The following is a 24,245-nucleotide window of genomic DNA, read 5'->3' on the forward strand; positions in this document are numbered from 1 at the left end:
TCACCCTCAATAGCAACCACAAAAATCGCCCGGGGCCCAAATTGTAACCTAAGATACCCTCAACTGTCCATTTCAGGTCTGCTACTTGGTAAACTGGGGTATGCACCCACTGCAGAAGAGGTCCTGCGCAAAGTTTGCCGAAGGGATATTGCATCGGTCCCTGCTAAAAACGGAACAAGTCTTTCATTCTCCCCGCCTCTGGGTTCAAATCCGCGTGCTGGCGCAGGGGGTGGGGGCCGAGACGGCCCCCGGGAGAACCTCGCATTTAAGAAGAAGCTTCCCAATCAGCTCGCGAGGGAACGGCGCGCTCCCTCCTCCCCAGCCGCGTCTTCTCCCTGCCCGCTCCTCGCATCCCTCCCATTCTCCATTTCCCTTCCGTCCCCTCCCCGGCAGGGCGTGCGCCAGTCCGAGGCAGGATCGGGTTCCCCGCCCTCCAGTCCAAAAATCCCGCCAAGGGAGCCACAGAGCAGAGGAAAAGACGGAGTGGAGAGAGTAGAAGAAAGAGAGCAGGGAGTCACCGGGCGTGCGGGGGCGGAGAGCAGCGGCCGCCGCGAGCACCAGCGACTTGGGTACCTGGACTCAGGGCAGAAAAACCTCTCCCGGATCAACAAAGGCAGCCTGAGCGCGCACCGCTCTTTTGCGACTCCAAGTAAGTCGAAGCGAATGCGCGATTCCTTCAGAGGTGTCTCGGATCGACACCTTTCTGGGCGCCAGCGCGTGATACTGGTAAGAGTGGGAGAGAGGCTGCTGGTGTCTCTGCTCGTGGGGCTGCTTTCAACACTGAAGCTCTCCAGAGGCTTACTTAGGGGGAGTCAGGTCAGATAGTCAGGGACCCCTGGGTTTTGTAATGTTATGGGATGTGCATGTGGACTGGGTTCCCGGCTTCCAGCTGGATGGCGAACTTGCGGGGGCTTTGCCCTTTGTAGAACCTGAGCTAGTAGGTGTGTCTGTGGCTGGGTAGAGAAGAGAGAGAAAGTAAGGCAGCCTGAGCAAGCAGGCTCATTTTCCCATCCTTCCTCAGCTTCCCGGATGGCCCCAGGGCTTGCCAGCTGATGCGTTTCGGTTGGCATTTCTAGGTACCAAGTGGGAGCTTGTTCCTCCCAGTGCCAGCTACATTGCGCATCCCTCACAGAGCATCTGGGCACTCCTTGTCCTGCCTGCCAGCCCAGGAATGGTTCTAGAAATGGTTCTGTCCAAAGTTGAAAAGACACACCTTGCATCCCACTTCTCATTTGAATAATTTTAAGAATTGCCCTGTACCGAGACACTTGAACTTTTTATTTCCCCCACATAAAGCTAGGGTATATTGATTGCTAATTGGCTAGATTCCTAGTTTTTGAGTTGATGTGTCTAATAAGTTAAAATATTTTAAAAGAGAGGAATGTATTCCACTGCTTCCCTTCTCTACTTAATACATAAAACAAAACTTCCTTTCTCTTCAACTCACACACACACACACATGCAAACACCCTTTTTTCTTTAACATAACACTACACTGAGTTTACTTATACTTTTGTTAACTTACCCCTCCCTCTGTTAACAGCTGCTTTGTAAGTTTGCGGGATACACTGAAAAACTAGGAGTGGCATATGGGGGGAGGGGTGGCAATGACTGGGGAGAAGGAACAATTTGAGAAAAATTAAATTCCAGTCTTTTTGGCATTTGACATCTTTCATCTTGAGGGTTATTTAGGCATTTTGCTTTAACAGCTTGAGAGAGGTGATATGTGTGTGTGTGTGTGTGTGTGTGTGTGTATGTGTTGGAGGAAAGGGCCTGGGAGGAGGTCCAGGAACTATCAAGAAAGCTTTTAAACTAAAAACATAATGAAGCAATTTCATGATTTCAGGCAAATGTGGAGTTGATGAAACAGTAAAGCCCATTTTAGCCTCTTGAGCATCTGGGGATAAACTGATATTTGAAATATTGGAAGGTAATGGGAGTGAGACAAAAGAGGTGTCTCTCAGCATAGAAAATAAAGCTTCTATTTTTCCATCTTCTTTGTGGTTTTATTTTTAAATAAATTAGGCATTCTAAAGACCAAATCATTAAGAAAATTTATAGTCCAGTTAAATTCAAAGGCAATTAAGTGGATATTTTCTTTTTTTCCTTCCTTTGGGACATGAGTTATTTCAGAGGAGCAACATTTGTACTTTCTCATTTAAATTAGAGGATGGCTTTTAAACAATTATTTCATTAAAAAAAAAACCCTATTATTTTGTGCTTTAAGAAACTTTGGTGCTTTGAATTCTCTAATTGTACTTTAAATCGATATAAGTTGTTCTTCCTCCTCTTCCCAGGCCTCTTTTAGGACATTTTTTTCTCATGTAGTGAAAAGCCTCTGTAAGGAACACCCACCTGAAGCCATACTTAACGCCTTAGCTGCTGTGTTCCTGCTGTGTGCATTTCGGTACAAGTGTATTGTATTTTCAAAGCTAGAGCTGTGAAAGAAAAGAAACTCAGTTAATATGTGACTTTTTATTATCTGACTTTTCAATGGGGTCTTATATAGAATGAGAATAGTAACATTTAAAAATATTTAGAGTATATTATATTTATAACACAATTCTGTGGATTTCTAGACTTCTTTTCATGATATTGGGAATAATACATTTACCAATTTATTGAAAATTTCCATGTATACCTTAATCTTCACATATAGCAATATGTCACAGAACCCACGTTTTTAAATGAACATTTTTGATGTTTTTACTCTAGAAAACCTTGTGGCCTGGTTTGGATTTTCACAGAACCTGATCACTGGAAATAACTTGAGAGAAATAAGATCCTTAAATATTTTAATTGCTTTTATCAATAAAGTCAATCTTAGAAATTAAATATTTTGAGTTTAAATATTTTTTTCCTTTTGAAGATACTCTTGCTTTCACATTTAAATGACATTCTCATGTGCATTCTGATCATATTCTTATTTGCCATGTGGTATTTTATTACTATTCAAAATTTTCTCAGGAGACTGAGTTTGGTTGGCTTGTTCAAAATGGTGTATGAGTTAATTGCGGATTCAGGGCCAGTAGTCCGAATTCTGATTATGAATCCCAGTTCTCCAAATACACTTTTTAATATGATGACATAGTAAAAGGGAACTGTCCTTGACTCCCTCCTAAGGTAATGCCCAAACCAAGACCACCCAGGGTGATCAAGGGGCAAGCTGAGTGCAGGCCAGTCCTGTTGAAGAGATGCTCACCTTTAAGCATCTGGTGAGTCACATGTCTGCAGTTGCCCTTGTTCCCTTAGTTGGATGCTGAGTGGAGCCTCTCTAAGGGTGAGTGATGTTGTCTCTTTTGGCTGCAGTTCTAATGAATAATCAGAGAGCTTTTGTTTCCTCTTGACTCAGTTCCATGTCACATATGGGGTAAAATAATATTCAGATATGGAGCTTCTCTCTATGAGCTGGACCTGCTTTTTCCCATCGAGTCAATTGGCTTGAGTGGAATTTGGGCCACAGCCTTGTGTTGGAAAGCTGTTCTCCATGCTTGATGTTTATGTCCATTTCAAGTTTCCATCCACTGGGCCATGTTTCCATGCACTTCTTGCCAATCTTTTATGTGGCATAGTTTTCCAGGTGTCATACGACCTTTCTAGATTGTCAAACATAGCAAGCCCTTTGTTCCTCCCTATTTTAGTATTTGTAAATGACAAGTTAAGACTTCTGTGGTTTAGAGGGCTAACTATAATGTAATGTTATCAGAGGGCATTATAATTATGGTAACATTGCAGATTTGATTATGTAGATCACACTCACCACAAATTCCTATCTCTTTTAAGTAGGCAGGGAATACAGTGAATGGCATGCTCAAGGTATTTTGAGAAATAATTAAATTTCTTCTACACCGCTTTATTTTGGAGTCAGTTCTTTGTAGTAGATTTAGATAAAGTGACATTTCGAATAAAAACATCATCATAATGAGTTTCCTAAAACCAGAATTCTTAAGATTCTTAAAGTTCATAGTTAGTTAAAAGATCTATTGTTATATATTAATCTTGAATGAAGTAAGTCAATAGTAACTGACACTTGGGCTCTTAAGTCTAAGAATTGTGCTGAATGAGAACCAAAAGCATCATTTTAAGGCACATATTTCACTGAAGGACAGTCATCTCATATCTTGGTATGAAAAGTGGAAGAAGTGGGAGGAAAAGCTGAGAGAGAGACAGCAAGTCCTCACACTTCAGTGTGGAATTTGGGTGAAACTGAATCAGTCTGAAATTAAAGCCTCCAAGAGTGGGTTTTCCCAGGCAAACCCTCCCTCTAGGTGGTGCTCTAATTCTCCCTCCTCTTGTCTTCTCAGCCTCTCTGTCACCCCTGCCCAAGACTTCAGTTCCTCCTTTCCCAGCAGTGTTATCATTGGAAAAGCACATCATTTACCTCTGAGGATTACTCACTTTTACCACCAGCTCCACTCCACCCAGCCCATTCACCCCTTGAAGGCAGGGACACTCATTCATCCCTAGAACCCTAGAATATCTAGAATGGAACCATTGAAATGCCTGATAAATGTCTGATGAATGAGTGAAAAAGTAAGCTAATGACTCTGAATACCATTCTCTCTGCTCTTCCTCATGCTCCAATGACCTTGACTGTCTTCCGTACTCGATCCCTATAAACGTCACCTGGTACCAATTTCCTGTTTAAAACCAAGTACCCCATTCTCATCCTTGAACCTCTAGAAGAAGCTCTCCTCTCTTCCTCTCACCTCCATCATTGCAAACGTATAGATCTGCCAATTCTGTGGAGTGTCTTCCTTCTCACACTGCACCTTGTTCATTTTAAGGCCTTTGACCTTGCATGGCTCTGACTCACTTCCATAATGAAGACAGAAACCTTACCTCCTCTTTAACAAACTGTATTATTTGAAGCCTTAAGACTGAACACTTGGAACATTATTTTCATCATAACTTCAGTGTGGCTATAAGCTTTTGCTTTTCAGAACTAGTAACATGTATTTTCTCATCATATTTTCATAACAATTCTACCTAGGTAGGCTGAGCAGGACTTTTTTTTTAGTTGATAAGGATACAAGTTTAAAGAGGTTAAGATGACCCCATACAAGAATCTTGGAGTTCTTATAAGATCTTAAAATTCCTAGTTTGGATATTTTTCCTCTTCTATAATATAATGCCGTCTCTTCCTTTGGCTAGTTAATTTTCTCTCTGTTGCCTCTCACATCAAACCTAATCTCTAGTGTCTATGCAGTGAATGGCCAGATCACCCAGGGTAGTGATTTCCGATCCTCAGTGTTTATCAGAATGACTAGAGTCACGTTTTAGCATCCAGATGCCTGGGGCCCATCTCCAGAGATTCTGATTTGAGAGGTGGAGTCAAAGAACCCGGTCGTGTGACAGGCCACCTGAATGCCGGTGATGTGTTAGAAACATCAACTGTAACGCTCCATTATTTGAGCTCTAAGATGAAAGAACTGAAGGTGGATCACAGCTACACTTCTTACTAGCTGTGTGACCATTAGCAAATATTGTGATCTTTCTTGCTTCAATTTCCTTATTCCTAAGATGAGGCAATGATACTTATCTCCTAGGACTGACATGAATATTAATCTAGAAAATGAGTGTGAAGGACTGAACCCAGAGTCTGACTGCGAGAGAGTATTTGATGAGATAATGGAAATGCTGATTATGGGGGTGCATCCCTCCCCATGAAAGCCCACCCTTGCTCTTTCTGCCTTCCCCTCTTCGACTGCTTTTATGTCTCATGTCCAGCTGGCACGAGACACAAACAGACAAACAGAAACCTATGTGTCTCACAAAGGTGAGACTTTCTGCTTCTTGCAATGCTCCTGCCTTCTGTACTCTCAAATTATTCTAAATGCGGATCCAAAACCCCTTCTGAAAAGAAACACATGGGGCATGTGATCATGCTCCAGGCCCCAGGGAATCCGACACGTGAGGTCCCCAAATCAGGCTGTTGACCTTGGCCTTTCCTTTAGTGTCTGTGTGCTCCTGCTCAGCTGGGTCCAAGTCTTTGCAACCCCATGGACTGTAACCCACCAGGCTCCTCTGTCCATGGAACTTTCCAGGCAAGGATACTGGAGTGGGTTGCTGTTTCCTACTCCAGGGGATCTTCCCAACCCAGGGATCAAACCCAAGTCTCTTGCATCTCCTGCATTTGTCTGCTGATTCTTTACCATTGCACCACTTGGAAGCCCGCCTTAGTGTGCAGGAGAGCATTGTGCACACTGGACACTTCTTATCCAAGGTGCGGGCACTTCATTGCTGGCATTGTGATGCCCACAGCCATGTCCTCCCTGGCCTTGCTGCCCTTGTGGAGCTGCCAGCTCGGAGGAAGGAGTCCAGGTTTGAATCGCGAGCCTGCATTTATCTCACTGCAGTTCTGCCTGGTGCTGAGTACGTCCTGTAGGTCCTGGAACCTTAGGTTTCCTAGCTGTAAGATGGCGATGACGATGATGGTGGTGATATATGCTTTGCCTTCCTCGTGGGCTGGTGGTAAAGGGCAGTTGTGTCCATGCAACGTTTATAAACTGTAAACTGTTATTTGAAATATGACTTCTATTAATAAAATCAATAGGGCCAGTTCTGTTTCTTTCCTCAATTCTGCTGCTCATCATGATCATTTTCTCAGGACCTAGAGGCTGCCTAAGACGTCAGAAGGTAAGTTTGATCAGATGAAGTGAGTAGGAGGCGAGATGTGTGACAGGCAGGTGTGAAGAAGAGGAAATTTGAGTCAGAGTGAAAGAAAGGAGAGAAAAGACAACTCTAAAAAAGGTTAAACTAAAATGGCTATGAATTTTTTTTTTGAATTGTTTTACTAAATATTATGTTAGAGTGCTTCCTCAGAGTTGTACAAGATGCATACCAAAAATTCCCATCAGTTATTCTCAGTAAATTTAGGTTTTTATGGTGGATTAGCAGCCCTTTGTTTATACTATTGATGTGCTCCTCACACTTTTATTTGCATATCAGTCACCTAGAGATCTTGTTAAAATGCAGGTTCTGGTCCAGTAGGCCTCTGGCTGACTCTCAGAGGCTGCCTTTCCAACAGACACCCTGGTGATAGCAGCTGCTGGCCTGGGGACCTCATGTTGAGTGACCAGCCAATAGTGTTTAGTTCCATAACCTTGGAAGACTAGGAGAGGAATCAGAACTCTCTAATCATGATGTCCATAGCTTAGTACACACACTGAGGGTCACTGGCAGTAACATGTCCTTCTAGTGCAAAAGCTGATCACGCCTGTATCTTCGTGTCCAAATAATATTTATAGTGTTGGATCATTTGCAAAGGAAATTGAGAGTCACCATCCGAATTGCCGTTGACTTGACTGAAGCCCCTTAGGAATACAAGGCCCTTTGTCAGGTGTGATTTCAGGCTTCTTACGGGTACTCTGCTGGAGCTTTTCCCTGAGAGGGTGTAAGTGAGCCAAATACTGCCATTTTCATTTACCTTAGAAGCTGGCGAAGAAGTGTTTAGGAAATTCCATTCTTAGTATGAGAAGGATGTAATGTAACAGGCTTTCTGCATCCTACAGTATTCTCTTCTTGAAGGTTTGAACATCGTTTCTCTCTTGGAGGTCCCCTTCCATATCATAAGGGAAGTAGAGCAGGGAGCATCCATCTGTGTGGCTTCCCAGGAGACACTGGGCTGCCCAGGGAAGGAGCCAAAGATTTTTGTCTCAGAGTCCAGATTTAATCAGTAAGGAACATGTCTCAGTCCCAATTTTAGCTAACAGAGAAACTCTTTTTCACTCAGGATAAAATGAATGGAGACCATATAAAACTTTAAAATAATGTTTTCGTAATGGCCTTCCTCATTTGAGAATAATACGGCGTCTTCTAACCTGGCTGAGGGATTATTGCTCTCGACAGCAGAGAATCACCTCTAAAGTTTTAGTGTATAGTGGCTTTCGTTTCTGAGCATTAGAACATCAGAAGGCTTCCACTGGGCATCTGCCAACTGGCCAGATGGACACTTAACAGTGTCCATGTTAAGCCAGGAGTTGGATCTTTGGCTTAAAAAAATTATCCTGCTGCTTTGGAGAATCTTATGCGAGGGCCAATTTAGTTCTTCAAAAAATTTTTCTATAAAAAAATGTTGCCTTCTGTGTACTATGTATTTCTTTAAATACGAGCTATGGTCCAAGATGATCAAACGAGGAAGTCTGAAGCTGCTATGTGAAAGAAAGCAGAAAGTTTATTAAGTTATTTTAACTGTTGGAGGTACTTACATTTTGAAACAATAATATAAAGCCTTTCTTCCCATCCTCTTTTAATTACAATATATGTTTAACTATTCAATTCAAGGCCTCTGGCAAAATTCAGAACCTTAAATTCAGCTCAGTGCAATTCAAACTTGTAAAAAGATTGATTAATTTTAATGATGTGAAACATAATGTGTTTTTTTATTACTATGTTTGCTATTAGGAAAACACAAATATACACCTGAAGAAACACACTATTTTTTCTCATTCTGGAATAATGTGTCCAAGCTACAGGATTTTCAGATCTTTAAAGTTATAAAGAAGGAAAAATATGACTTATAATTATGCTCAAAATAGGCACCACTATTAACACTCTGATACACTTTTATTAGAGTTTTCCTTATTTAAGTTTTGAAAATAGTTGTGCAAATAATAGTCCTGCTTTTTAGGTCAACATTGTAATCAAAATATGCTATATTTTTATAGTTTTATACACATTACCATGCACATTTGTTTCTACTAAGTGGTCCAGTTTAAGACGGAAATTCAATTTATTTAGCTTGACATCAGTAAATTTGAATCATAAAAAGCTTAGTAAATTAATATCATGGACTCTCATTAAAAAGTTGGAAATAGAAGAATGCTAACAAACAACCGTCATCCAATGAAGCAAACAAAAAATCTTTCTCCCAGCAAAGATGGATATTTAGATGGGAACAAATAATCCTGTGGACCTTAGTGTGTGCCAGTTAAAGGTCAAGCTGGGTAAACATTATCTTTCATTCTTAACCTTGAGGACCCTTCAGATACTATCCAGGGGTAAATGTCTCCCCAGGGAAGCCACAGCTGCCTGATCCCACCCAGGTTCAATCTCTACCCCTTAGCAGGTCCCAGGAGCCTGAGGAACTTCTGAGCTGCTCTGGGCTAAGATGAGTGGGCCTGATGCACTGCAGGCGGTAAGCTTACAGGGGCAGCTGACCTCTCTAAGGCACGTCCCCCCAGGGCTTGGCACTCTTCGGGGAGTATTTATTTGCTCTGTTATTATTTGGAATGACTAGTGTACAGATTGGCTCTAGTTTAAAGTGAGTCAGATCACACTTGGGTTTGTCAACCACACTCTTGTTTGTAGAGAAGGGGGCAAAAGTTAAATGCTTTTATTGTTTGTGCCAGTATTGGGATTCCCACCAACTTGAGTCTGAAATAATTTCTAGCCTTTGAAAACAGCAGTTTGGGTCTGACGGTTAGGGATCACAGAGTTTGCCCTCTGATATATGGTATCGGGGGATTGGAAGGTGTACTTCAAGGCTGTCATAAATGAACTCGGATTGGAGAAACAGATCAAAAACAATTTAGCAGGAATAAGCAGGTAGAGGTGGATTTCTACCAACTTCTCTCTAACTCAATCCATATTTCCTAAAGGCAAGATAACTATGGGTTTCTAATATCTCATCCAGTGATTTCTCTTGCAAGAGGTTAAAATGAGAGCATTTAACTTCAAAGGCAGCAGAACCAAGAATGCAAAAGAAATAGAAGTGGACTTGAACTGAGATCTTAGGGAAAACATCCAACAGTCTGATAGAAGCCTGATGCTTGGGAGCTTCAGATCTTACAGAGAACACTAGGAAGGGGTGAAAGTTAAATGCTTTTATTGCCTATGCCAGTATTGGGGTTCCCACCAACCCTTTCCTCCATTCTGCCTGAACTCTCTTTGGGTCCTTTGGGCTCAGTTGACCCTGGTGGGGTTCGTTAGGAGATTTCTCCCCAGTGGATTTGTCTTGTTTGCTTTCTAAATCTCCTAAGCTCTGCATGTCTCTTGGTATAATAATGCCACAAAGTCATTCTAGGACAGGAGCAAGCCTGTCCCCTCCTTATTTCTCTCAGAGGAAGTATTTGCAGACAAAACAGTATCAGTTGTTCAAGTGAAGAGCTCCTGCCTTAAATAGGACATGAGCAATCTTGGATGCTGGGCTGTGAGCTAGACAAGCTGGTTGCTGGAGTCAACTTGTCCATAAGGCTTCTACCCTCTACCCATTGCTTCCATTCATATCTTCCCCACTCTTGTAGGGGGATCATGAAAGGAGATCAAGGAACAGACCCAGAGGCTCCCTTTCATGGGCACAATAGCATCCCTTCCTGTCCAGTTAGTTTCCTGGATTAGTTTTCTACTCTTGACTTCTACTCACCAGCTCTAATATGTAATGTTAAGTATCTTTGTTGAAATCAGAAAAAAAAAAAAGTTTAGACTTGGGCCTCTGTATTTAAAAAACTACGTATTGTTTCCTGTCTTCTTCTCATCTCAATCTGACCACTTCCTTACCTAATTTCCAAGTCCATATCAAGGTATGGCCACATTTATCATCATCTTTTGGAACTTGAGCAACTATTGAAAATAAGTACAGAACACAGGAAGGTGTGACCACTCTCCTTAAGGTGATTTTAATGTTTCTTCGGTGAGGAAGATCAGCCTAAAGTATTTGTATCTACTGTATATTTGTATTTACTATGACTCATAATGCTGCAGTGAGATCTCAGTTCCTGATAGGAGGCTAGGAACCTCTGAATTTTAAGAGGTGAGAAATGTAAGGGTTGAGTGCAGGACAGTTAGGAAAGCCTTAAGGAGCAAGTAAAAAAAATTCCCCCAGAAGGTGAAAATGGAGAAACTACGGGTCTGTGGCTTATCGAACTAATTTGACTTTTACTGAAATAAGGATTTGGAAATACCCAATGAGGAGTGCCATGTGCAATTGAGGAGCACTTAAGATACATACTAGAAAAGATAAGACATGAAAATATTGAGTAGTGTTTCCTGAAGTAAATCTACAGATCTTATAGATTCCTCGAGATGGCATCTAGCTGATTTTATTTCCATTTGTCAGTCTCTATATGAAGGTGCTTCAATTATTAAATCATTTGGATTGTCTACCCTTGGTATTTAAAGGAAGTCACTGTGTTGGTTCTAAGTTTCAGTGGCCCTGCGTCTTCTTGCCGGACCTCTTTGTTCTATCCTGTACCTCTGGACAGTTGCTTCTAGTTCTTTCACTTTCAGTCAGTTCAGTTCAGTCGCTCAGTCGTGTCCGACTCTTTGCGACTCCATGAATTGCAGCACGCCAGGCCTCTCTGTCCATCACCAACTCCCAGAGTTCACTCAGACTCACATCCATCGAATCAGTGATGCCATCCAGCCATCTCATCCTCTGTCGTCCCCTTCTCCTCCTGCCCTCAATCCCTCCCAGCATCAGAGTCTTTTCCAACGAGTCAACTCTTCACATGAGGTGGCCAAAGTATTGGAGTTTCAGCTTTAGCATCAGTCCTTCCAGTGAACACCCAGGACTGATCTCCTTTAGAATGGACCGGTTGGATCTCCTTGCAGTCCAAGGGACTCTCAAGAATCTTCTCCAGCACTACAGTTCAAAAGCATCAATTCTTCCACTACCCAAATAGCAAATGGCAAATTGAGTAGTAGGTACTCAATTCATGTTTATCATTGCATAGAATTAAGACAACCTTTCACACAGGGAAGTTTGGAGCTTCCCTGGTGGCTCAGACAGTAAAGTGTCTGCCTGCAATGTGGGAGACCCAGTTTCGATCCCTGGGTCAGGAGGATTCCTTGGAGAAGGAAATGGCAACCCACTCCAGTATTCTTACCTGGAAAATCCCATGGACAGAGGAACCTGGTAGGCTACAGTCCATGGGGTCACAAAAGAGTCAGACAGGACTTCACTTTCTTTCACATAGTTTCTACTCACTTTCCTCGCTCTCCTGCACTCCCTTCACCGACCCCGGTGACATTTAATACTAACTGGCTGCCTTGACCAAAAATTGTGACATGAGCAATCACTTTCTTTGACCTCTCTAGCTTTTCTACTCCATCTTTCATACTTAGGGATGTTTTCATAATCATTGTGCAGGCACTCAGAGTCCCACGCCTGTTGTGGTATGAAGATAGCTGTATCCAGGCTTCATGCTGGCCTTGGGCATCCTGAGTTTCCCTGGGTGTGCTCTGGGGACAATGGCAGTAAGTCAAGTTCAGGACCTTCCACTGCATCTGAGGCTCTGATCCTGGAAGTGCCAGGTCCAGGGAGGAGTCTTCATCCCCTATCACCAGCTATTTCTAGAAGCTGGAGACCTTGCTTTCTTTTCTTAGCACTTTTCCTTTTTCTGATCTGAGCACAGTTCACCAACATTACTAACTGAGTCCCTGAATGGTTAAGTAACTTGTTCAAGGTCACAAGCTAGTGAGAGGTAGAACCGAGAACATGATTTGTTTGTTTTTTGACTCTTATCATGCGGCATGTGAAATCTTAGTTCCTTGACAAGGGATTGAACTCACACCTTCTGCTTCAGACACTCGGAATCTTAACCAGTGGACCATCGAGGAAGTTCAAGAAGTAGAATGGAGATTATAGATCAACTATATCTAACCGCAAAGCTCCTAAACATTACGCTTTTCCACCTACACCCGCTGTTCTGTGACAAGGGCTCAGTGAGTATCTGAAGATATTTTGACTCAGTCCCTTCCTTCTTCCCCTTTCTTGTATCCAGGAATATGTTTTCATGCTATGTATTTTATTTCTACCTCACCAGGGTCAAGAGAATCCACTCTTTTTGGACAAAGAATCCTGTTGTCAGACCGGATCGCCTGGATTGTATATTATTTTATTTGCCACTGCTTTCTCAAGCATTGGCTTGCCTGGCCTGGTGTTCAGTTGGCTTGTCCTGAGGACGGGCGTGGGAGGAGAGGAGATGAGGATGTCTGGGTGATGTGCTGTCTGTTCCTCTGGGCTGCTATCACCTGACCAAAGTGTTTGCTGGATTGCTGTGTTCCAGCCCCAGGGGAGGCCACAATGCCTTGTTTGTTTGTGTATGAGAGACTCTGGCTTTGATTAGCAGCTAGCTTCAGTGCAGCTGAACATACAATAGGGACCAAAGGATGGGAAAAAAAATCCCGCTACAGTTTCCCATTGGAAAGCATTCACTGTCAAGCTTGGAAATCCAGCAGTGGGGCCCAGATGGATAGAGGCTGGGAAAGGTTAGGTGATGGATTCTCCATGCCCTGCAGCTTGTTGTGTGTGATACGGTCAGTTCTTTTCGTAAAGTACTGAGCCTCTCTCCCTCGAGATGTCTTTTATGATTAAGGTTGGAGACTCGTATTGATGTGCTTTGACGAGGGGCAAAGCCTGGAAGCTGAAAAGCGTGAAGGAGCCCCACAGTGATAAGGGCAAGGGTAAAAACGCTGAAAAGGATGCACCTATCTTAAAGGGCTAGTTACATGTTAAAAAAAGTATTACTTTGGCTTCATGGAAGAGATAAAAAGTAACTATAACTGTACTTCTATCAATGAAGGAGGAAAGTAGCAAGTTTTTTTTCATTACATAGGCGAAGTTAGTGATTTCATAACATAGACACACTAATAACAGATTATTTACTTCATCTCATTAAATTTAATCTTGTACCTAGGAAAAGCACCCCTGTCTGCTGGTAGCTGAATAATAAGATGTCTGCCTAAAGACTTGTCATTCATTTTTAGAAGAGTGTTTCAGTTATCAAGATTTTTTCATCAACAGATTAGTCATCTGAAACACTGTGCATGTTACAAAAGCCACTGTCCATTATCCTAGCTTGTAGGTACCTTATTTGGTCTTCCAAAGAGGGACAAAGCAGGCTTAAAATCAGAAAACCACACAATGGTTAAATGGTAGAAGAGTGGTTATCAGGTTGTCTAGAAGAAGATACTCTGATCTGGCATGGAAAAGGGAGGCTGCATGAAGGAGGTGGGGTTTTGAAAGACAGAGTGGTGCTGTCCATGGAAGGAAGGCATGAGGAAGGCATTCGAGGCGAGGGCTGGAGAGAGAGGAGCAGCAAAGAGATGATAAAAAGTAAGATATTTGGGGACAGAGTGTAGAAGGGCTGGATACATGCAGACAATGGGTGACCAAGGAGTGAAAGTTAGGATTAGGAAAAAAGTTTTGGATAACAATAGCAAGACCCTTGAGATGCAAGCTGATCTACTTGAACTTTATCCCGTTAAATAATAAGGCATCTTTGGAGGTTCTGCACAAGCAAGGAGAAACTTTGCTAGAGTATAGGAAAGATTAGAGAAATAACAGATTAGAGGTGGGGAGAATCCATTAGGTTTTAAAAAGGAATTCTCTGTGTACCACCCCTCCTCCCAAGCCCTTGATCTTTTCAAATTCTGGAAATCCTGTTCACACTTCGGTGCTTTGCTTAAGTACCATATCTTCCATGAAAATTGTCTTCATTCCTCTAGCTAAACTTAATACTCATTCCTTTTTCTGTTTCACAACTTTCTAAGATTTTTCTTTTATAGTTTTTATCCATTCATTCAAAAGTATGCAATAAACACGATCTACTGGGCTCTATGTTAAGTACTTCCTAGTACAGAGATTGGAGAAGGCAGTGGCACCCCACTCTAGTACTCTTGCCTGGAAAATCCCATGGATGGAGGAGCCTGGTAGGCTGCAGTCCATGGGGTCGCAAAGAGTCGAACACGACTGAGTGACTTCACTTTCACTTTTCACTTTCATGCATTGGAGAAGGAAATGGCAACCCACTCCAGTGTTCTTGCCTGGAGAACCCCAGGGACGGGAGAGCCTGGTGGGCTGCCATCTATGGGGTCACACAGAGTCGGACACGACTGAAGCGACTTAGCAGCAGCAGCAGCAGCAGCAGTACAGAGATGAATACGACAGTGTCTTTAAAGCTCACAGTCTAGTTGGAGAGCAGGTCCATCAATGGCTAATGGGTGCAGGGTTAGTGCAGTGATCTAGATAAGCACTCTTGAAAGCCCATAAGAGAGATACCTGATTCATTTGGGAGTGGATTCATGGCAGGCTTCCAGGAGGAAGTGTCTCCGGACTTGTGTTTAAAGACTGAAAATGTGGGAGTTCCTGGTAGGGACAATAGTGTGAATCCTGACTTCATTTTTATATGGCAGTTATTTTAAATAGCTATTTCTCCCCTACTTAACTACAGAGGTCTTAGCCCAATGCTTTGCATGATGTCAAATGTCTGTAAGAATGAATAAATGAATGGATTTCTGATGCCTTCACATTAGTGGGTACTTAGGAGGAATTCTTTCTGGAGACACTATGAAGGAAAACAGAAGCTATCTGATATTAGGATAGAAGTCTAGATGTTACGATGGGTGTGAAGGGGGAGTAAAAATGAGATGCTGATCAATTTGAAAGAATTCCAGTCCCACTGATGGAAGAAACCTACAGAAAGAGCTGATATAGGAGAGGAGGTGGAGTGTCTTGGACTTGAAGGAATTGTGGAAAGATGGATTATCCTCAGAATGGGGCATGAGCTGGATCTAGGCTTCTCAGGGGTCTGACCTTCATGGCCATCTTCACCATCTCGGAGGCCATTTCATGAGAAGGAGCCTCAGGCTTGCAGCACTTGGGCAGTGGAGACCAGGCTCCCCGCTGAACTCAAATTCCCAGGCTCAGTACGGTACCTTCCTCCCCAGGAGACTTTGCAACATGCTTCTGCCAGAATGAGGCAAGGTCATGTTAACAGTTTTATTTGCTGGGGAATACATGTTATTCCTTTGCTGTATCTCATAAGGTTTCCTGGGATGCATTGGCTTTCAGGAGAACTCTGTAATCAGGTCTAAGTATTCCACATGCACGTGGAATGGTCTGAAGCCACATCTTCCAAAAGAGATCAGTTGGCCTGTGAGTTGGCTTCTATAATTTGAGTTTATGTTTTAGATGTGCACTGATCACCACACTGAGATGCCCACATTTCCCCTTGAAACTGCTGATTTTGCTTTGCTTGAAGGAATGATGATCTGCCAGCCATGTACAGAGTCATTTCTTCTCCACCCAGTGGAAAAAGTAGTTATTCATGAAACACAACACCAGAGTGACCATGGATGCCAGATTGTTATGGCTCAGTGAATATTGATTAAAATATGTGGAGAAACCCAAGTGCTGAGCCCTCAAAAGGAGAACGTGTCTTATGGTCAACGCTCTGCGGGGAAGGAAGGCTCCCCTCCCTCTCTGGTATTTTCTTTCTCCAGCTCCAAGATCCTCCTTCAGAGTGAGGGCAGAGTCGAGGTAAATGGATCATTTTCATTTTCTTGCCTTAAAAATTATTCTTCCATCGTTGCCAAGAGCAAAGAAAGCTCAGGAAGTCAAAATTGTCTGGTTTCCAATCCCTAATTCATGTGAGAGTCAGAAGAGGCAGGAAATGGCCTGGGGACAGAGATTAGCCAGTTTTCTAAGAAAACCATTGTGCCTAGGATACATTATATGTTTTTATTGTTACAAATTAGGACTTAGTCTCCAGCTTCTGTTCACAGTAACTGGGAACCTGTGAGAGTGAAATCTTACGACTTTTATGAAGGTTTTACCTCTTCTGTTTCCTTTGACAAATAGGTAAGCTTCTGCCAGGGGGAGCCTACTGTAATACAATTAAGAATCTTTTATCTGCAGATTCTCCAGTTGATATTAAAATTTGCTTCTCTATAATGAAGCTAGCAACTAACTTCCATGTAATATTTCTCCATTCACGAATTGCTTTCATATATTTTTTCTCTTTCTGTCCTCAGAGCAATCATAGGTGATCAGTTTTAATAACTTCACGCCTTATACAGATGAGGAAAAGAAAACTTAGAGAGTGGAGACTTGACCAAGGGTTCTCCAAGGAGGTGCCTCATCTACCTCATAGGATAGTTTGAAGAGTTTTCATAGTCTGTAAAAGTATTTTGTGGAAAAAAAATACAAAGAAAAGTCAGCATTCTATTCTTTCCTGTGTATAGATTGTGCTTTAAAACATTGGCTTGCAGTATTCTAGAGCAGTTTCTTAAAGAACAGTTCACCTGCATTTGGATCTCCTGGGGTTGCATCCTCCACCTCTGCAGTCAGAAATTTTAGGTGAGGGCTTGGGAAAATTAATTTTTAACCAGGCCATTTCATATGAAGCAAAGTTTGAGAAACTCTGTGTGTGTGTGTGTGTGTGTGTGTGTGTGTGTGTAAAAATTTCACCTTACAGTTGTTGAGAATAGGGTCTATTATGGTGCTAGCTGTCTTCCAGAAATTATTGGAAATAGATTCTAGGTTTTAGACCAGTCTTTAAGACTGGTTAACTTTGTTTCTGAGTTAAGTAATTTGAATCTTGCAGGCTTCCACTTTCTTAATTGTAAAACAAGAAGCCTAAAATAAAAAGATCTCTGAGATGCCTGAAGCACTTTGAGTCAGCGGCTGTCTTCTTGCCAAATGTTGGTCTCCCGAGTCTTTTCTCTCTCCTCATGAAACACCCTTCTGAATGTGCTTCAGTCAGTGGTTCTTAATATGTGGTTCCTGATCTGCAGCATCCATTTCACTTGGGAACTCGTGAGAGAGGCAAATTCTCAGGTACCACCCCAAACCTGTTAAATTAGAAACACTCAGACGGGGGTCAACAATCTGTGTTTTAATCATCCCTTTGGTGATTCTAACACATGATGAGCTTTGAAAACCGCGGACTTAACGCATTTCTGATCCTGGCTAATAAATGCGAATATGTAAAATGTTCAATTACATCTTGTTTTCTTTGACCTGTGCAGCAGCCAAAAGTCTACAGTTCTCAATGCTCAAAGAAGGGCAATAAGGAAAATATGATCTCTGTGTTTTTATTTTTTTTATTTTATTTATTTTTTTGATCTCTGTGTTTTTAATTGATGACTTCTGAGAGTAAAGAATCTGATTTTGCATGGTTCTAAAGTAGCTTCTCTTATACATAGAGGTTATATGAAAGTTTGGCAGAGAATTAATATTTTCAATTATGGGCGGTTTTTGTCTTGCATGGTTCCAATGTGCATGAAGTTTGGTTACTACAGTTTAATTAGCACCAGGTCCCTGACAACATAGGTCAAATTTTAGTATATAAGTAATTGCATAAAGTACAAATTAAACTGCTAACTTCTCAGTCCCCAAATAGAAAGAAAAAGAAAGTGAAGTCGGTCAGTCGTGTCTGACTCTTTGAGATCCCATGGACTGTAGCCTGCCAGGCTCCTGTGTCCATGGGATTTTCCAGGCAAGAATACTGGAGTGGGTTGCCATTCCCTTCTCCAGGGGATCTTCCTGACCCAGGGATCGAACCTGGGTCTCCCACACTGCAGGCAGACTCTTTACTGTCTGAGCCACCAGGAAATCCCTCAGTCTACAAATCACTCCATAAATAACAGATTTGCTTTATAATCAGTGAGCAGTCACCTCATTTCTTCCATCCCTTGCCCATCAGTGGTCCCTCTGCATCAGTAATTCATTTTATGCACAGACAGTGAAGTCTGGAGTATTGTTGCCTCCTTGTCTCCCAATGACATTTTTCAGAAACAGACAATTTAAAGAAGAAATTGGCCAACAGAGATGAATTGCAGGCGAGAAGTGAGAAGTGATTTAACACTGGAAGTGAAATTCAAATGAAACATAAATGGAGTTAGAGAAGAAATATCTATCCGTAGGTGGGTACGTTGACACTGCTGCCAGTTGAGAAGCTCTGCGTTCGCAGCCAAAGACACTTAGTGGAGACAAGCTTGTCGATATAAATGAGGAAGACAGACAAAACAAAGGATGAAGATGTCCCGAAGGAACTGATGCTGGCAAGAAACCCACTTTAATGGAATTCTCAAGTATATTTTAAGATATTGAAAGCATGAAGAATAAAACTCTGGAGGCCAATCCAAACCTAGAGAGCCATGACAATTGGCCAAGGCATCGAAAGATGCTCACAATGTATTGTAATTTACACAGTGAAAAGACAGCAAGCTGTTCAAAGTAGTCATGATAAATATTTTTCCAAAAAAAGAAACACTTTAAATCTCAATATTTCTAATGTTGTAAGTTACCATATACTAAGTATGAGCTTCCCTATATTTTTAAAATTTCCTATGCGTTTACAGGGGCTTCCCAGTAGGTGCAGTGGTGAAGAATCTGCCTGCCAAAGCAGGAAATGCAGGAGACAGGGGTTCAATCCCTAGGTTGGGAAGATTCTCTGCAGTAGGAGATGGCAACCCACTCCAATATTCTTGCCTGGAGAATCCCATGGACAGAGGAGCCTGATGGACTTCAGTCCATGGGCTCACAAAGAATTGGACACGACTGAGCAAGGATGCATGATGTACAGTACATTTACATCTGATACTAAGAGTTTGTAATGATTTTGCAAAAGCTTTTGAAGCTCAAGGAGCAATCATAACTGTTCCTAATTATTATTAAGGTTGCTTTCCATGATTTCAGTTTACATGACCATTTTTATCATTTCACATTTCTGTGTAAAGCAGTGGCTGTGTATATCTGTCTATATATAACTATATGATATTACATGTTTTGTATTTTTAAAAGAGTATAGATGAAAACATCCACCCATTTAATCACTCATCAGATATTTATAGGATGCCCATATACTGTACTGTACAGCGACACAAGGGTGAAAAGGTAAAAGGTACCTACTTATATTCTTGATAAATGACGAACCAAATAAATAGACACGATTTCAGTTAGTGGTAAGTTCTAAGGAAAATAATAAAGAGCAATTAGATGGAGAATGATTGTGTTTATTGAAGGAATGGGGGATAGTTTAGGGAGGAGGGTATCAGGAAAGACCTATTGGGTTTCTACTAAATTATTTTCTGAACAGTGATAAAAACACCTGCCAAATCTTATCAACTACCATTTCAGTTACTAAGTCTAAACTTCTTATTCTGTAACTTGTAATACAATATATTTTTGAAAATTAGGTATTAAATACTTTCCGTTGTTTTGTTTCTAAGTCGTGTCCAACTCTTGGCGACCCCATGGGCTGTAGCCTGCCAGGCTCCCCTATCCATAGAATTTTCCAGGCAAGAATACTGGAGTGAGTTGCCATTTCCTTCTCCAGGGGATTTTCTCAACCCAGGGATCAAAACCTGTGTCTCCTGCATGGGCAGGTGGATTTTTTTTTACCACTGAGAATGCTAGGATGCTATTTCCTCTCCTAATTCAAAGACAAGGATAGATAGGGATAAAATGGGGCTTCCCAGGTGGCTCAGTGGTAAAAAATCTGCCTGCCAATGCAGGAGCACGGTATGAAACATACTGTTTTACTTAGCCTAGTCATGTATGGTCTGTTTTAAATAAAGCAAAACCTTAATAATGAACCATAATAATGAATTTATGAATAGAACCTTAACTCAAGACTGAAGCATTAGACAATATCTTATTTTTATTGATTATATGTATTTAATCTGGAACCATATGTGTGAATCCCAAGGGCTGAGGGTGTATTTCAACTGAGAAATGAATATTAAATAGGGTTTGAACAAGGAGAGGAAAACATATGCTGACATTCATTAAAAATGTTGCTGAAACTTTAGTACATAGCTTGCAAAAATCATATTGTTATAGAGAAATTATAAATCCACATGTAAAATACTTTTATTATCTGTCATTTAAGAACTTGACATCAATGATAAGCACTATTAATGACAAGAGAAATATTGTCAATATCACATATGACTTTTGTCTTTAACACATGGATATAAACAAAGACATTAGCTTATTTTTTTAGGTGGTGAAATATGAAACTGTGCCTATATATACATATATATATAGTCATTTCATTCCTATTCATATATTCATAATGTGTACATATATACATACGTAGATGTATATAGAGAGAATTGTTTAAAAATTGTTAAAGCCAAGCAGAAATTCTAATCATATTTGGTTTAAAGGATTGTCTTCTTGCAAAGCAAGCATTTCTTTGATTCTTGGTCAACTGTGAGCAGGTCGAAGGCTGCCCCGAGGCTAACTTGATAAGTGGTGTTAACCTGAGGGGCCCAGGGTGGTGGAGGCGGGTTGCTTTGCTTATTTTGCCACGTATGGTGTTACTCAGCACCACTTGGAGCATGCACACAGGACTGGCAATAGCAGGGGAGGCCTAGTAGCTGTCGGGTCACTTCCTTAACTGTCCATTAGCTTGGATGCTCGGAATGGGACACAGTGCACACTTTTCAATACTCCTTACAGAGTCACAGCACATATAGCTCACCTCAGAGCTGACTGGACGTCTGGGGAAAATCAGGCCAGAAGGTCTAACACAGAGGGCTCCCCCAAGCCCAGCTTGCTCTGCGAGATGAATAACCGTCATGCCCAGACCTCTGAAGAGGAATAACAGGGTCTCCTGTGGGGCAGGTGGACAGTGAGCTGCAGGACCAGAGAGGCCCGAGCACTGGTTTATGGAAGCCTACTGCTGTTAGGAACGAAATTCAATTGCAAAGCTAACATCAGAAAATCAAGAGAAAACGGATGATGCAGACTTTTACAATGTTCCATTTCTCTGTTTCACATCCAGCATCATATCTTTTTCTACAGTATTTCTGATACATGTCATAATTCTCTTTCCCTACCTGAACACCTTCCAGAAGATTTTTTCCCTTTCTTTATCTCTCCCAGCCATAGCTTTAAGTTGTAGATGGAGTAAAAGTACTCATAATCTTATAAATAAGTATGTATTAATTAACGCCAGGGCCAGGTATTAAACGCTAAGAGGAAAACAACAGAATAGAATAGTTAGAAAATATAGTTCACATTTTAAACTTGACACTAAAATGGTCTGCTTTAAGAAAGATTCTAGACCCCACATATGGGTTTTATTTTTTCTATCAGGTGAGTGAGGAGCCAGGGTGAGCATGGGGGAGGGGCTGTGTGTGCATGTGTGGGTGAATTGTGATGAAAGAGGGATAGGAAAAGAAATAATAGACTATTTTATTCTTCCATGGCATAAAATAATAAGAATTAATAAAAATAAATTGGAGGATGCTCAATGGTTGTCATTTAGGTATGAATGTATGTTTGTGTTTTCCAAGCACATAGTGACCATACATATAGTATAATGGGAATTTCAGAGCTAGAAAGGAGGGATTTGTTTTCTGCCTCTTAGAATGTTGGAGGAACTCATCTACGTAGATTCTTAGTTAGTAGAGTATGTATCCAGGGGTGTATCAAGGAGGGCAGTGCTATTGAGTATGGACTGAAACAGACCCAGGCCCTCTTAACATTCCTTCTGACCCTTTGATGTCACTTAAACTCTACCTTCAACATAGAAAAATACAGTGTTAGTGAGTCCTGGCAAAGCTGCGTGATGCTGGAGGCTGGGCAGCAGACACTGCCCACAAGACAACCCAGAGCCTGCGCCCAGCCTCCAAGCCCTGAAGTCTTGGCAGTTTGTCCTTCTCCTCGTCTGGGCAGGTTTGAATACTCTTTGTGGATATCCAGAAACAGTCTGAGATCTTGGTCAGATTCTGATAAAATGGAAGACAAAACCCTACGGGGAGAAATCCTGAGTTTTCCATTTCAGTGACTACAGAGGAAGCTGAACAGCCAAAAAAAGAACTGTGAGCTGTGTGCGGAGAGCGGCTGTCTCAGTAAAATGACAGAGAGACAGTTTCAGTCCCTGGGAGTGCTTTGCTTCAATGTCAAGTTTTAAGGAAATACTGAAAAGCAGAAATCTCAGGTTATGGGTATTCAGGTCATGCCCGCTATGGAGACTTAAGCTTCTGGAGAGGAAATGGAAGGGGGAAAAAGCTAACCTTTGCAATTGTTTGTTTTAGTCAGTAAGTTGTGTGTGACTCTTTTGTGACACTGGACTGTAGACTGCCAGGTCCTCTGACCATGGGATTTTCCAGGCAAAAATACTGGAGTGGGTTGCCATTTCCTTCTCCAAGGGATCTTCCCAATCCAGGGTTTGAACCTGTGTGTCCTGCAGTGCAGGTAAATTCTTTACCACTGAGCCACCTGGGAAGCCCAAGCTTTGCAATAGATAATGATTTTTGTGCTGGGAACTCTGATAAATCCATTATTTAAATGACATTTAATCCTTAGGGTAATTCTCTACAGAATGGAAACTAATGAACCCCATTTTATGGATGAGAACATTGAGGCTGAGACTTAAGTAAATCGCACAAGGTCTTTGGGTTTGTAGGGCTTCCCATGTGGCTCAGTGGTAAAGAATCCGCCTGCCAATGCAGGAGACACAGTTTTGATCCCTGGATTGGGAAGTTCCCCTGGAGAAGGAAATGGCAACCACTCCAGTATTCTTGCCTGGGAAATCCCATGGACAAAGGAACCTGGCAGGCTACAGTCCATGGGGTTGCAAAGAGTCAGACATTACTGAGCAACCAAGCAGGCATGAGCACTTTGGGTTAGTAGGTGAGATCTGAAAGCAAGTGTGTGTGTTACTCCAGAACTCAAGTTGTCAGCAGTTATGCAATATCACATAATTTAACTATTACTGGGGTGGATGGACAGATAGGTAAGTAGATAGCTGTGTACATAGGTAGGCGGATTAGAAGCTTCCCCCTTTAGCAAGGTAAAAAAGGGAGAGACAATGACACTAGTCTCTAAAATGCCAGAGAACAAAGAATCTTGGGTGCTGATGGAAGGAAAGTTAATTCTATGTATTGAGTGCTACGCTTACTGCTTTCAAATACCTTATTTCACTTAAAGGGTTATTATCCTATTTTGCAAATAAGGAAACCATGGTCTTAGAAAGGATAAGTAGATATCTGAAAGTCCTCAGCTAGTGATTAGCAAGGCTAGATTTGAACTCTGGTTGTCTGACTCCAAAATCCACACTGTTTATGACCTCACAGAGAATGAACAAATGCCCTAAAAGATAAAAGAGGACCAACACTCTGCTCAGAGATGCCTGTGGCCGCTGTTCATTCATGTATTCATTCATTCGTAGCACACAGATTTGTGAGTCAGAGCTCTGAAATGGAACACAAAGTTAAATGAAACTTAAGAGACTACCACTCTGTGGTACATATACACAATGGAGTATTACTCAGCCATTAAAAAGAATACATTTGAATCAGTTCTAATGAGGTGGATGAAACTGGAGCCGATTTTACAGAGTGAAATAAGCCAGAAAGAAAAACACCAATACAGTATACTAACGCATATATATGGAATTTAGAAAGATGGTAACGATAACCCTGTATGCAAGACAGCAAAAGAGACACAGATGTATAGAACAGTCTTTTGGACTCTATGGGAGAGGGAGGGGGGGGGATGA

At 41.7% G+C, this 24,245-nt stretch overlaps 1 protein-coding gene across 3 annotated transcripts in view; it reads left to right on the forward strand.

Moving 5' to 3' along the window:
• The first annotated feature begins 342 nt into the window (after positions 1 to 342).
• Positions 343 to 24,245, forward strand: part of PTN (pleiotrophin) — a 109,469-nt gene continuing 85,566 nt past the window's right edge. Inside the window, exon 1 of one of the 3 annotated variants that reach the window (XM_005897683.3) lies at positions 343 to 649. The gene's annotated coding sequence lies outside the window, so the exon portion shown is untranslated. Of the gene's footprint in view, positions 650 to 707; positions 727 to 24,245 lie in introns of those variants that run through there. The other 2 variants (XM_005897682.3, XM_070369217.1) reach the window with 2 other exon arrangements.

Source organism: Bos mutus, chromosome 4 (assembly GCF_027580195.1).
Source record: "Bos mutus isolate GX-2022 chromosome 4, NWIPB_WYAK_1.1, whole genome shotgun sequence".
In the NCBI taxonomy this organism is placed as follows: domain Eukaryota; kingdom Metazoa; phylum Chordata; class Mammalia; order Artiodactyla; family Bovidae; genus Bos; species Bos mutus.